The sequence below is a fragment of the Rattus rattus genome, chromosome 10 (assembly GCF_011064425.1).
Source record: "Rattus rattus isolate New Zealand chromosome 10, Rrattus_CSIRO_v1, whole genome shotgun sequence".
In the NCBI taxonomy this organism is placed as follows: Eukaryota; Metazoa; Chordata; class Mammalia; order Rodentia; family Muridae; genus Rattus; species Rattus rattus.
The window spans coordinates 48,790,707-48,806,581 of record NC_046163.1 but is presented as its reverse complement, the minus strand read 5'-3'; the positions used below and the strand labels follow the sequence as shown (position 1 = coordinate 48,806,581).

General features: G+C 39.7%; 1 pseudogene; it reads left to right on the top strand.

Moving 5' to 3' along the window:
• Positions 1–6,218: 6,218 nt before the first annotated feature.
• Positions 6,219–15,589, top strand: LOC116910903 (annotated as a pseudogene).
• The last annotated feature ends 286 nt before the right edge of the window (positions 15,590–15,875 follow it).

The following is a 15,875-nucleotide window of genomic DNA, read 5'->3' as shown; positions in this document are numbered from 1 at the left end:
TCTACGTTACCTCCTCAAAGGCACAGGAGGACATTATCAAAAGGGTATAAGAGCCAGACAAAAGTGGCATGAGACGACAGTGCTGAATGCTGACTACCGAGCACGGCATTGCTATTGCTCTCTTGAATTTATAGTAGCTATGATTGGGCCTGCCAACCCCTGCCATGGAGGAAGGAAGGGTTCTGGGAGCTACATCTTTTGCTGAACATTCATAAACAGTTAATTCTTGATTGGAGAGAGACATTTTATTTAGTGGCATAACCAGTAGTAAGATGTTTGTGCTCATGCAAACAACAAAGGAAACTCATTTGGTCTCTTTCTCTCTCTCTCTGAACACATCACACACACACACACACACACACACACACACACACACACACACAGAGAGAGAGAGAGAGAGATGAAGATAGAAAAGAGGCTTGTTTAGAAGACAAAGATGTAATGTAACAGGAGATACCAATGGAGATTGAAATACATTACATACATATCAGAAATGTTATAATGTAACCAGTTATTATGTACAGTTAATATATTTTAATTAGGTGATAATTTAAATTTTAAATACTTGAATAAAAAGTGATCTGTCGTAAAATGTTATTCAATAATATCCTCATTAAACCTTAATTAAATTGCTTTGGCACCTCATTGAAAATTCATAGGAAAGTTTTTTTTTTTTTTTTTTTTGAAAAATTCTAATGGGAGTAGAATTCTTTGGAATTTTTATGTAAATAATTATTCTATTTTAAAATAAATGTTTAAATCAATCAAGCAAAAAATATTTATTCACTTCTAATCCCAAACTTTTATTTCTGTCTCATGATCTATTGCTGGCTAGGACTTTAAGTACAATGTTGAGCAAAATTCAGAAGAACAAACATTCTTGCCTTGTTTTGGATCAAGGGAAAAAGGATACTGTCTGGTAGCTGTAGGGTTTTTTATAAATGATCTTTATTAGTGCTAATTCCTTCTCATTTCTTACCTCCTTGTCTTTTGTTTATACTAGTAAGAATGGATCCAAGAGCTTGACCATTGTAAGCCTTCCCTAGATCTCTATGTCTTAATTATAAGGTAGCATTTGTTGGAGTTTTTATTATTTATGTTTTGATTTATTGTTTAAAAAATAAACTTTCACTGCTAGGTTTTCTCCTGTATATCATGAGATATCATCCAGTTTATGAAATAAAATGAAAGAAGAAAACATGTAAAAATTCATTTGATAGTATCTCTCAAATCTAGGCTTTGTAGAGGTCACTAACAGAGGCCTCTTTCAAAAATATTTTAAATGAGCAATGAAACTGGATAAACTGAAATTTTTCTTTTCTTTCTTTTTTTAAAGAACCCTAAAGGGTTTATTTATTTATTCTATTGAAAATGTATTTTTTCTCACATAATTCTACCAATCCATGAGCATGGAAGATATTTACATCTTCTGATATCGTCTTCAATGTCTTAGGGTCTTTATAATACAAGATTTTTACTTGCTTGGTTAGCATTATCCCAAGATATTCTATACTATTTTATGCTATTGTGAAAAGATTGTGTCCCTGATTTCTTTCTCAGTCTGGTTGTCATTTGTATATACGAGGGCTGCTGATAGAAACCTTTTGATCATTTTCTTTCATGTTTAGAAAGTAATAAAATAAAAGCTCTTCTTTATGCAAAATATAGAAATAAATCTTGAAAAGTAGTAACTTGATGAGCAAACCTTTGGTTTGAATCTTTAGAAAGAATGATACAGAAAATGGTTAATAAGCAAATAAAACCATGTTCGCTCATTAATTTATCATCTCCCAGGCAGTAAGACCTTTTTTGTTTCTTATTCCCAGTCAATTCCTTTTCTGTTTTCCTTGTATGAATCACTTTTCCCATGACCTCTTCACAGTTTTCTTCTTTGCTGTCTTCAGGTTTCTGTTGAAGGGTAATACATGGTGAAACTTCAGGAAGACATGCATTCTACAACAGTGAATTTTTAAAAGACCAACACTGTCAATATTAAAAGGAATGTAGAAGCATCACAAATCTGTATTGCTGAGAGCAATGAAAAATGGCACAATGACCTTGAAAACTGTCCAGATCTGATGATGCATTAAAAGTCCATTTGTCCTATGGCCCAGAAATTCATCTTTAAATATTTATCCAAGAGAAATTAAGATGTATAAACACAATGAGTGTATACATAATAATAATAAAAGCTTTATTTATCATAGTGAGAAACTGGATATAATTCAAAGAATACCAAGAGAAAATGGATTGTTGTGATATGTTCGTACATTAGCACACCAACTAATCTTCAGTGAAGAAAGAGAATGGATAAGTAATTTTCCATTTAAGATCTGCATATATCACTGTATGTAAGTTTTATATTAGTTTAAAAAGAATCTATGCCTGGGTCACATGGATTTCGTCTATCACAGTGTCCCCAACTCACCAGGCTTGAACTACCATCAGCTTTTCCTTCTGGAAATAGCAAACACAGCTAGCCCCTGCTGTTCTCCTGGTTTGAGACCCTCTTTCAAAGGCTTCTTTGATGCCTACTAGGCTCTGCTCCTTTGTCACCAGGTAAGAAACTTTAGCCAATCTCTGTGAACTCCATTCCTTGACTTTGCAATTTATCTCTGTTGCTCTGATAAAATATTCTGACAAAAAGCAATTCAGAGGAGGGTCAGGCTGTTTGCTTTACAGACCATGACTTGGACTTGGGGGGAAGTCAAGCTCAGGCACTGCACTTACAGCCAAGAGCAAGGAGAAACAAAAATTTCTGTTGTCTGTTTGCTTGTTGGCTACCTTTCTTCACTCTTAATGTGGTTCTGTGCGCAGCTTCTGGAATGTTGCCACCCACTCTGTGTTGTATCTTCCTACTTCAATTAACAATCAAGACAATTCCCCAAATGCATGCCCACAGACCAACATGATCTTGGTAGTTTTTAACTATAACTTTCTGGAATTTGGTGCTTCTGGGTTGGGTCAGGTTGACAATTAATGCTAACCAGCATACCCCCAGAGGCTGTGTCACTGTTAATGCCAGAAATACAAGTCTAATACCAAAGGGTTTAAGAAATAGTTGACTTTGAAGCCAAATGTTTGTAACTGTTATGGGGGAAATGGGGTCTTTGCAAGCACCAGAGGCTTTTTTTCTCACTTCCAGTGTCTTGGTTCCCCTTTTTATTGTCATGAAAAAATAATAATTGTGAAGAAGGCATCTTATACAAGAAAATGTTTATTGGGGACTTATAGTCTCAGAGGCTGAGTCTGTTTCCTTTCTAGCAGACAGCATGGTAGCAGGTAAGTAGGCATGACATTTGAGTAGTAGGTGAGAGCTCATACCTTAAAACAACCATCATGGGGCAGAGAGAACTAAGTGGGGAGGCCATGAGCTTCTTAAACCTTGAAGCCCATCCCTAGTGATAAATCTTCAACAAGGCAATCCCCTAATTCTGCCAAAACACCAATTGAGAACCAAGTATTCAAACATCTGAACATATATGGGGACCATTCTCATTCAAACAACCACATCAGGTGAATATAACTTGAATGCTGAGGTCCTAGAAAAATCAACAAACACCAAACCCTAATCAGAAGTTTCTAGAATTCTTTGTCTTGTGAATGAAATTAATAGACAACATGAAAGTGAGTTTAGAAAGGAGTTTTATTATAGTTTTATTATATGTAGGAGCTAGAGATAGAAAGACAGACATAGAAGATAGATAGACAGATAGATAATAGACAGACATGATAGGTAGATGGTAGATAGCCAGACAGATGATAGATAGATAGATAGATAGATAGATAGATAGATAGATAATAGACTGACCCAACTCCCTATTTACTAGAGTTGGGTCCCAGAAAATGCAGTGATGTCCCTCTGTAAATCTAGAGGCTTCTTATAGGACTTACAACAGAAACTGGTCTGAAGTATGGGGAGATAGAATGATCAGTTTAGTTGACCCATTCAGGATGTGCCCAGTTGTCTCAGTGTTTTGGTCATGATCTCATGTATAGTTTACAGGCATTTATGTGGAAGGGTGATATTAATATGTATATGAGATGAGGATCTAGATCTCCCTTCCTTCCCAGAGCTAATGAGATGAATGTGTTGTAGAAAGAGAAATGTACAGAGAAGGTGAATTCAGTTGAGTCATGTTCTCCTAAGCATGTCTTGAAAACATGATGCATGTTGAGAGCACAAAGAGAATCAGATACCCCAGAAAGAGTGCATGTAAAAGTGATCAGTGATGAGACACGGGCATGGACAAGGTGTTTTTTTTTTACCCTGGGACATCCTTAAGCAACATATTCACATACTGCATGCATACAGCAGGCAAGAAGGCAGACTCTGTTCTGAACGTTTTTGAGTCTTAGATGTTCATGACTTGATAAAGGTAAGGAATTCCAGGAAAAAGTGATAATGTGTAAAGTCTGCAGGAGTTCAGACTTTATTACATTTTCTTGTAGAGAACCACTCATGTTTTCAGAAGGTTGAAAAGACTGTGTTTCAAGAAAATTCTGTTTCAAAAAAACTACTTCTCCAGAAGTGTGCTGGATAGAAAGATTGTTGTGGTAAATATTAAAAAATGAATCTCTACCATCCCATGATATTGCCACAGATCATCTTTATAGTCCACTGCTCACTAAGAAAACAATCACACACACACACACACACATATTTGGGTAACAGTGAGTCAAAGAGATGGAATACTGCATTGCCCAAGGACATGGCCTCTCAGTCAGAATGTACTTCCTACACTAGCTGTATAGAACTTTGCTAGCAATGTTTAAGCTTCCAGAACAAGGAGTTAAGAATACATCATGGTTTTCTTAAACATTAGGTGTGATGAAACTACACTGTACAATTCTAAGCTATTGGGTGAAGAAATCCTGGGATTTGATGTTACTACACTTATTCTTCACTGACTGTGGATGTGAGGCCCAAATCACTTAAGACTCCAGAAATTTCAGCACCACAGGCAGCTTGAGGCCCATCAAGGCAGGAAGATGTTCTCCCTGGCCACTGGTTTGTTCTTTTAATAAAAGATCGTCTGGACACAGAACACAGAATCCTCTGAAATCTATTCCAAGTTTCTTTCTCAGAAATTACTTCAGTGAATAAATAGTTCCTGTCTCTACAGCAGCCCCTCCACCACGACTTCCTAACTCATTATGCCCCGCACCACCACTTAGGAATGTTCTCCAGAGCACTTAACACACAGAGTTTATCAAACACATTGTTCTCAGCCAATTGAGGTTTATATTACAACTGCCTCTGTGACCCGGAGAGACAAGCCACAAAGATTGCAAGTGATTTCCTATTTTTCTTGCAGATGTTATAAAACAATATTAGCAAGGGAAAATGACATTAGCAACAAAAGGGAAAATAGAGTGGAGAAAGTTCTTGGAGGAAAAACAAGGTGAAGGTAATTGGTCCTTGACTCAAGTTGTTGACTCACTGGGCTTGAGGTGCTGGAGTACACAGCTGAGCATAGTCATTGACAACCACCCTCCATGAGAGAAAGGCTGAGGATTTCTTTCAAAATGAATCACAGAACTTAGCGCTCTACAGAATCATTCAGAGAGATTAATTGACTGAAAAGCCTTCCTTGTAACAGCTCATTTGTAACAAGGGCAGTTGTACCTCATGAAGACGATTTTGTTCCAGCCTCCTTTGTTGAAGATGTTTTCATGACAAATATCTAGAGCTCTGCCCTGCAACCCACAAAACATCTCCCACAGTACCTCTCCCATAGTACCTCTCCCACAGAACCTCTCCCACAGAACCTCTCCCACAGAACCTCTCCCACAGAACCTCTCCCACAGAACCTCTCTCTTTCAATCAATCTTGGGTTGACTTCCTTATCCTTAACTTCCTTTGTTATGTAGGTAAATGGAATTTGTGTGTGTGTGTGTGTGTGTGTGTGTGTGTGTGTGTGTGTGTGTGTGTGTATTCTGGGAGGAGAACCAAAACATTAAACTTTGAATTAGATTGTTAAGCATACTCCACTGAACACATTTGTCTACAATAAAACAAGCAGTGGGAAAGAATTACTCTTACACAAACATTTCTGAAATATAGCTAGAATATGTATGGGGAGGGGTGTGTGCGTGTGCACGTATGCATGTGAACATGGTGTATGCACGGACTTGAGGAGACCAGAAGTTGAACATTGGGTATCTTCCTTAAGTGCTTTCCACCTTACTTTTTGAGACATGGACTCTCACTGAACATGGAGCTCACTGATTTGACTAGACGAGCTGGCCAGCAAGCTCCAGGCTACCCTTTGTCTATGCTTCCTAACATTGGAATGCAGGTAAATGCCACAATGCCTGACTTTTTATAGGGATATGGGGGGAGGGGAAAATCTAAGCACGGGTCTTCACATTGCACAGCAAACACTTTACCAGTTGAGTTGACTCTCAAGACCCCACCATCCCCTGACCAGATTTGTAAAGCTTTACAGGACTTACCTTTGAGGGAGGAAAGGGATAGTGTGCTGTTTTGTTCTTTATACTCATGGTTACTTTTCAAGCCTTATCCTCTGTTTTAGCACCTCATATACCACTAACTCTACTTGCCCATTGTAGAGGAATTTTAATCCAGTAACATGGCTGCTTTAGCAAGGGATCATGTATCTGGCTGGAATGCAGACACGTCCTCAGTATACAGCTTTGCCCCAAACAATGACATCTAATTGAGGGACAGACAAAGTGATGAATCAGAGAAAGATTTGGTAGAATGAGTCTGAGATAGAAAATACCTAACTCTCATGATAACAGACAGGAAAGAGAGGCTGCTTAAAGAGCAGTGAAAGAGAGAGACTTCAGTTGACTCAGTTCAGTTTGGAGCAATTCAGTTGAGTGCAGTTGTAGCCAGTTCAGAGAAGAGCAGTTGAGTTCAGAGCACTTCAGCTCATGGAGTTCAGAGGCAGTCTGTTCAAACAGAGCAATTAAGTCAGAAGTTAAGAGAAGCCAATTTGAATCAGTCAGCTTGGAGAGGAGTTTGAGCCAGAGTAGCTAAGTTGAACCATTCAGTTAGAGTTCAGAAAAAGCTAGAGAGAGTAAGTTTATTTAGCAATAAGATTCCGAGGCTGAAACATTTTAGGCCTATTTTTAGCAGAGGGATGCTGGAAGCTGAAGACTTCAAGGTCCAGGCTTGCAGAAGATTAGATTGTATGGGGGCTAGAAGCTTCCAGGCCTAGGTCTTAGGATAGTACAGAGAAGGAAATACAACCCAAGCCATACATTCATTTTTTTCTTTTTTCTTTTTTCTTTTTCTTTTTTTTTTTTTTGTTCTTTTTTTCGGAGCTGGGGACTGAACCCAGGGCCTTGCGCTTCCTAGGCAAGCGCTGTACCACTGAGCTAAATCCCCAACCCCCAAGCCATACATTCATAAAGCATGGGTATAGCTTTCATCTCATTACTTTGTCTGAAGAAAATAAAAGTAACATTTACATGTACAGCCCACCAAACCACTGAACTGTAAGTAGGATTTATGCATTTATAAGAACTTGGGACTACAGAGATGGCTAAGTGGTTAAGTGCAAAGGTTGATCTTCTAGAAGGCCTGAGTTTGGTTCCTAGCACCCACATTAGGCCATACCTGCAACAACCTGTAACTCCAGTTCCAGGGCACCCAATGCCTTAATGCCTTCTTCTGTCTTCTCAAGAATCCTATATATATATGGGATGGATGCACACAAACATACAAAGATAGATAGCATTCTTATTTCTAATTAATTATCCCTTCTAATTTAGAATAGTTTAATACGTAATAAATAACTACTAAAATTTCATATCAGGCAAACAGATGCAAGAAAACTGCATGTCACTTTGCCAAAAATGTTTTCAAATCACCTAAACATGACTCTAGTTATGGATAGTATGATTAGATAGGAACTTATATATAGTTAGATACACACATATAAAACCATTTTATGTATGTATGTATGTATGTTTGTATTTATTTATGTATTTAGTGTGTTGTGGGTGCCTATGTGCATACATATAGAGATTACAAGACTACTTGTAGAACTTGATTGTCTCCTTCTACCCTGTAGGTTCTGGGGATTGAACTCGAGTTGTCAGGCTTAGCAGCCAGCACTTTCACCTACTAAACCATCTCAAGGTTCTGGTTTGTCTTTTGAGATTAAATCTGTGGTGGTTTGTACGTGTTTGACCCAGGAAGTGGCACTATTAAGAGGTGTGGCCTTGTGGCAGTAGGTGTGGCCATGTGGGCATGGACTTTAAGACCCTCTTCCTAGCTGCCTGGAAGCCAGTCTTCTTGCAGCCTTCAGATAAAGATGTAGAATTCTCAGCTCTGCCTATACCTGGAAGCTGCCATGCTACCACCTTGATGATAATGGATTGAACCTCTGAACCTCTAAGCCAGCCCCAATTAAACGTTGTCCTTATAAGAGTTACTTGGTTATGGTGCCAGTTGACAGCAGTAAAACCTTAATTAAGACAGGGTCTCACTGTGGAGCCCAGGTTGGTCTTGAAGTCTACAACTTCCTTCCACTTCTTCCAATCTGTACTATTGGGCTCAACTTTACCTAACTCTTCGTTAAAGATTTTTAATTTTCTGTCTTTTCTTTCCTAATAAAGTGATGACCTTCTCCAATGCAATTCCACATTGGAGTAATTCCACTGTGAATCTTTCACAGTCTTCTTTCACATACCTGCCAATACATTTTTGCTCTTGGGAACTCACATGTATTCATGTTTATGATCTTACTTTCAACTCTGCCACATTTTCTGTGGTATATGATCAACGAATGCAAATTCAGTTAATAAGCACATTTTATCATGTTTTCATACGTCATCACTAACTTGCTCTATGACTTTCAAGTAATCATCTCTACAAGGAAAAAAAAGCTACAAAGTAACTTTCCCTTGAGTCACTCACAGATGTGAGTGGTCCGGCCTGAGCAATCAGCTTTCCAGACCTCCCTTTAGTTTAGCCTTTGCTACCTCTCTCAGTACAGAGTTAATGGTGTGAGAAGTGTAATAAACCACTTTGTTTATTAGATCTGGGTGAGGCCAATGAGTATCTGACACATGCAGAAAGTCAGCTCTGCCAGAGTTTAATATGGTTAGAGACAATGATTTGCCGTTAAGTTTTTTCAATGGACTGATTAACAGGCCCCAGGATCAAAGACTCCTGTTGTTCATCTTTGTCCTTTCTCTTTAATGATGGTTGACAAAGTTTCCTGAAGGAGCTTTGATTTGATTCAAAATGAGATGATAAAAACCTCACCATTTTCTCTATTTATCCTATAGTGATCCTCAAAAGGAGAGCGGGAATAGAATTATCCTGGTTAAAGATCATCTATCCCTAATCTACATTTTGTAGATAAGGAACCAAAGGATCAGAGGCACTAATTCATTCCTTGTACTGAACTCTTTTCAGGCAACAATGCGGGGATAAGTATTTCCCTGAAAACACAGCCTGGTGCACACAAGCCTTTTACTTATTTCCACCATCACTGATGCTTCTTTTTTGGAATCTTGGGCATTAGTAGCTCCTCTTATCTTTAGAGTAGATAGAGATAGAGATAGGGTAAGAGGGAGGAGGGAGGGGAGGAGGAGAGAGAGAGAGAGAGAGAGAGAGAGAGAGAGAGAGATGGAGAGAGAGAGAGAAGGAGATGGAGGGGAAACTGGCTTTGGGAGAACAGGTGGATCCAGCTAATGACCATTTTAGCATCTTCCATAAGTACAAACTTAGGCATGGTCAGGAGAAAGAGTTGGGTCCAAAGTCGAGAAAGAAACTAGGGAATGGTCCCCCAATGGGACAATTGATGTCCCATTTCTGTGTGCTTCATGAATGGGAGGAGGGGCTGAAAACGCCCTTTCCTGTCTTGTAAAGCATGAAGCGTAAAATTCAAGGAGAGAAATTTACTCACATTTTCATTCAATTTAATAAACAAAAATGAAGTTACTCTCCAGCTGAGCAGGAAGCTCTCAAATTTCATCCTTGAGTGAGAACAAATTTGGGAGGAGGGAGAGACAGGAAGGGTGTACACAGGGAGCAATGTAAAATGTCTCTTCTATCCAATAAAGAGTAAGTTCTCCAAGATTTTAGTCTAGTGTTCATCATTTTCCCTGTGCACCATAGCAACAGCCCCTAATTAGCATGCATGTTTCCAGTTTAATTTGTTTTTCACAGCATTTCACAGCATGGCAGTTCTTCCTCTTAGATGATTAAAAAAATGACTCTTTCTTCCAAACTTTTCCTATTTCCTGAAAATGAATTACAGTTCCTGCCTCAGTTTCCTCTTCTGTAAAATGGGAGGATGCTCACTGGCAATAAGGGAATGTTTGTGACAATCGTATGTGTTGACTTTATAGATCACTAATGTACTGACCATTTTCTCTCCTTCATGCTTTTGCTTTTCTCTTTATCTCAGCCATTCCTAGTCAGTACGTGGCATCCTCCTATGAGGTACCCTTCTGCATCAGATCCTACAGCATCTTTGGGCTTGAAGTAGGATTACTTCTCCAGAAGTGATTTAACTTATTATGCCCTTTAATGAATCTTGGATGATCTAGGACAAGTGATGTCTCAAAGGAGACCATTGACGTCCCTGGTCGAGCCTTATGGCTGTCTACAGAGGAAGTTCAGAGCTCTTGGATTGCCTGATGATGTGCCATTGAGAGAGAATCGCTTGAGACTCAAGATACAATTTCCATCTTCTGGAGCCCATCGTCACTGTCTTTACAGTAAATGAAACAAGAATGACAAAGGCAAACACAGAAAAAGTGTCTGTAATATGGCCATGGCCTTTAGCCTTCAATATGCTTTGACTGTCTTCGTAAATGTTGTCACAAAGGTTTTTACTGCACACATATGAGGCAACGAGGATTCTGGGATAACTGACAACTGTAATCAAATCATTCTGGACCCAAGATTCAACAGAGCTGAAGTTTAGTCTGGAGTAGAGAGCACCTATGGTAGCCAGATACAGGGCAAAGTTCAGGATTTGACCTTTTCCTGCTTACCTCGTCACTATTTAATGCTCTTGGCAGAAAGGGTCTGGAAAAAGTAGGAAATATTGTTAGTGTTAGATTAGTGCCAGTTTCAGCTAAGCTCTGTTGAGTCAATAGTCCAGCGCCAGAAGACTGGTTGAGACAGTAAGAATAAATAACTTTTAAAGGTCTCTGAGCATTTGAATTTATGATCTATAAAATTCTACCCATAGAAGGGAAAACTCTGTCTACGTAAAAATTACAAAGTCTGCCCAGGGCTTAGTCATTAACAAGGGAGTTTTCCATAAATGCATGGTTTAGATGTTTGTAACAGACTTAAGTATTTCAAATACATATTTTACTACATACAAGGTGCTTATCAGAGGGCTGAATAGATATGGTCCTGATTGATGAAGTTTAGGCTCTATGAGGGGAACAGTCAACACTAGAGGTTGTCAGTGATATAATTTAGATTTATTTTCCTTAGTTACACTCATGTAGGAGGTGATCAAATGCAAGGCATGCCCTGTTGGACAATGGCAGGGCCAAATTAGTACTGCCTCTGCCACCCTGAAGACTCTGGAGGGCAGCAGGGACCCAGAGCTGTCCATCACCTCCTTCCATTCTCCATGTACCTGGAGATGCTGCAGCAGCTGGTCCAGATCTCCTGGACCATGTGCTCATGTGTTCTGCCAACCCTATATTGAGACCAGTGCAAAGAATCAAAAGTGAACACATCCATTCTGTTAGGTATTCCATCCTTCTGAGGGAGTTCCAGCAACTGGCATAGCCAAAAGAATGGAATCTATCAGAACTGTGATAAGTACAGGGCTCTGGTTTCCGTCAGTGACACAAAGAACTTGTAAGAAGTACATGGATAAGTTTGAGCCATTGTAAGAACTTAGTGAGACAAAAAAAAATGTGTATGTCCTTTTTATCAAAAGGACCAAGGTGAAGACAACTTGCCGAATCATTGTATTATCCACCACAGATCAGAAAGGAGTTCTGTCAGCTTTGCCATTTAATACCTAATGAAAGTCTAAGTTAAGGTTTTTAATGGTATGTTTCAGGATGCAAGTCTTGGTCCTTGTGCTTGTTCCTGTCTTCATTTGTTCTAAAAGAGTTTCATACAATCTCACGTCTACCGGGGTCCTCTGTACATTGATGATTCCTCCCGCTGTAGCTCCAGCATAGATCTCCTGCTGTATCTTTTCAATGGCACTCATTTCATCCCTCAGAAACCACTATCTCCTGCTGCACAAGTATGTCCCTCTCAGAATGGTGTGAAACAGTATCCTATAGTATGTAGACTCTTCATATGGACTTGCTTTCACTCAGCATACTTTCCCTGAGAGATAGGGTACTGTTCATATCCATGGATATTCATTTCCATGCTGGGTTCTTACCACTCTCTATTTGAATGTACATCCACCGAAAGAAACTGGAGTTATTTCCAACTCTTGGCTATTATAAATAAACCTTCAAGGACATTAATATAGATTTTTTCATACACATGTGCTTTCATTTTTCTGAAATAGATATCCAGGAATATGATTGCTTAGTCATACATTAAGTTTATATTTAGTTTTCTGAAGAACTGTCTTCTAATCATTTCCTAGAGCAGCTGGCTTTGCCCCTTTACTTCCCCATCAGCCCTGTGTGAGAAACCCCAAGTATGAAATTCTCTGCCAACGGTTGCCACTGAGAGTCTCTTCAATGGTGGTCCTTCTCCGTGTGGGATGGGACCTCATCGCTTCCTTAATGATGGATGATGGCAAACACCTTTTCATGCTTCTATCTGCTACACACATCACATGCTTTCTTCAACTGCCTTTCCATTTCTTTGTCCACTGTCCAGTTGCAGTGTTCTTAGTTTAACTGAGGTCCTTGAATGATCTATATGAGTCTTGTCAGACATATGCTTTGAAAATTTATTCTCCGCAGTTGGTCTTTCTTTGTCTCCACAGAGGGAGGGTCTTGCTAGATGGTCCAAGCTGACTTTGTGCCTGCTGTCCTCTTCCCTGAGGCTATAAACATACCTGGCTGTCCTCATAATCTTTACAGAGTGCTTTGCAGAGAAAAATTAAAAATCCATTTAACTGTGATCGCTCCAATGTCTCAGATGATTTAATTAGAATTATCTTTCTTCCCCCCCCCCATAATTATCATCTTACAGATCACAAATACTCTGAGAAACATACTTAGAATGTTGTTCTGGCCACTTTCTGGCTTCATTGTGTCCAGACACACGTCTCTGCCTAACGAACCTGATTTCCTTGTGCGCGCACACTTTGGTAGAGATTGGGAACCAATCTAAAAATCAAATTTAACAAATTAGATGCTATAAAAATACACTATACTCCCAAAGGGAATGTTTTCTAAGAGCTTTCTGGAGACAAGCTTAAAACAAATAAATGACTTCAAGACAGGGAATTTTAATTTACATGGAAGCTGTTTATAAAAGTTATTTTGATTGTACCAGAGAAATACCAAACAGACATGGATTAGAATCCTGGATTTACCAATACATGTTTCTTTGACTCTGGATGATCTTCCTTGCCTGAAAAGTTATGGCAGCTGCAGCAAATTTAATAATCTACAATTCTAAGTCATATCGACAGGTCACCCAGTTGCAAACAGAAGTCTTACTGGGCAAGAAAATTGTTGCCTGATCCTGATTGAGAGCATGCTGAGGGAATAATCTGAGTATCTCAACCACTCTGGGGGTATCTCCCAACCCTACTTTTGGTAGCACAAAAATAATGAAGACCCCAGAAACTTTCTCTTCCTGTTTAAGTGATCCTCTATGTCTCAGGTTTTCCATATAAGAGTGCTCTGAAATTTGGTCTCTCTGACTTTTTAGTTCAAATCTCAACCCATACTGAAAAATCTGTGATCAGCAATAAGTTAGAAAAACACCAGTTTTTTCTTAAGTAAGTCTGGGATAAGGAACAGGAGGAGGCAGGAATAAAATGGAAGAAAGAAGCTAGTGACTAGTTCTGCAATGGCCCATACACAGTGAGAAAAACTCCACCAGGCCTGGCTTGTAATGAATTGTAACAGCATCTTCGCTCAAAGCCAACTTCACAAAGAAAAGTGCGTCTCCTAGGCGATTTGAAAATCAGTTTCAAAAACGCTTTTTCTTCCAGCCTGTCATCTTAAGTTTAGGAACCAAAACAACTCTGCACACATACGGAGGGAGGAGAAGTAAGCCTGCTGCTGGCTGCTGCGGGAAGAGATGGGGATAGAGACAAGCTTTTCTCCCGAACATAAATGTGAATATGTAGGAACATGCTCATAAAAACATGCCAAGGAGTTGGGGGGATGGCCCAGGGAGAAGAACGTTTGCTGTGCTGTGTGCTGTGAGTTTAGATCCCACACCTGCCACGTAAAAATAGCAGGTGCCTGTAATTCTAGCATTGGGAGGTGGTGACAGGGTGATCCTGGAAGCTTCTTGCTTAGCATAACCCAAATTAGTGAGAGACCCTGGGTAGTGAGTTGGTTGTAGTTTGTTAGTAGTCCTGCAAAACAAAACAAAACAAAAACAAAAACAAACAAGAAAGAAAGAAATTAGATTCAGGTGTCTCTCCCTCTCCTCTCCTCTCCCTCCCTCTCCCTCTCCCTCTCCCTCTCCCTCTCCCTCTCCCTCCCCCCTCTCCCTCTCCCTCTCCCTCTCCCTCTCCCTCTCCCCTCTCCTTTCCCTCTCCCTTTCCCTCTTCATCTCTCTCTCCCTCTCCCTCTCCCTCTCCCTTTCCCTTTCTCTTTCTCCCCACCCTGCCTCTCTCATCTCTCTTTTGTCTAGGGATAGGAAGTGAAACTAGGGGGATAAAAGGTAGGGGAAAAAAGAACCCTTAAAGCAGTGAAGGCCAGCCATAACCTTGTCTCAAGGGAATAAGTCTTCTTTTGACTTTCATATGAGTCCCAATACACACTTGTTCACACGACTCACACATATAATCACACTAATACTTAGAAAAAAATAGTTGCCTAATTGGATCCAAACATTCAACCAGGTGGGGAGCAGATCAACTCGAGACAGTGAATTGTGGAGCCAGAAATCATTTGTACAGGACGGGATAAAAACAGAATTTTAATCAGGAGGTTGCTGATACAGAACAATGGGATAAACATTCTCTACTGAACGGTTGGATACTCTGGGTTTTCAAGGATAAAAAAAGCAAAACGCAGCAGCCAAACCTTTGATTGATCCCTACGTTGAAGACTTTTGGGCTCTACACAAACTTGTCCAGTTATTTAGTAATTTAATATCTGGCTCTAACTACTCGCTTCTTAAGGATGGTATCGAGCCTTTGTGGGACAATGAAAAACAAACCTGGAGGTTGATGGGTAACTACATTGAACAAATAGGAGAGACAAAGTGACATTGACCACTTTTGGCTACAGTTGCTGTGGTGCCTAACTGGAAAGTCCTTTGATGACACAGCGATGACGGATGTGGAGCTGTCGTTACTGTTAGAGCTTGAAGGAATAAGAGAGTAACATGAGCTACTAAACGTGAGAACAGATACACAGTCACACACAGGCCAGGACAGTATACAAGAAAAGGTTGAGACTTCCTCCAAAGATAGTGATTGGTCCCAGGCACGCTCAGCTACAGTGGCCTCACCACTGAACCCAGACTTGTCATTAAGAAGATACCTGTGTATTCTTATAAGATCAAAGGATACAGGATGCAAGATGCAGGATCAGATCGAGCATTATGATTCATGCAAGAATACATCTGGTCTAGCAGTCAGAATTTGGGTTCTAAACCATAGCCTCAGCAAAGCAGAGTGGACTGCACTGACATTTGATCTCATCCAAATGCTGCTGAGACACACGAGAAGTTCCATTCAGCTTTGTCCAGAGTGTCCATTATCTTTATTAAATAATTACAGGATATGTCATTCCCAGAATCC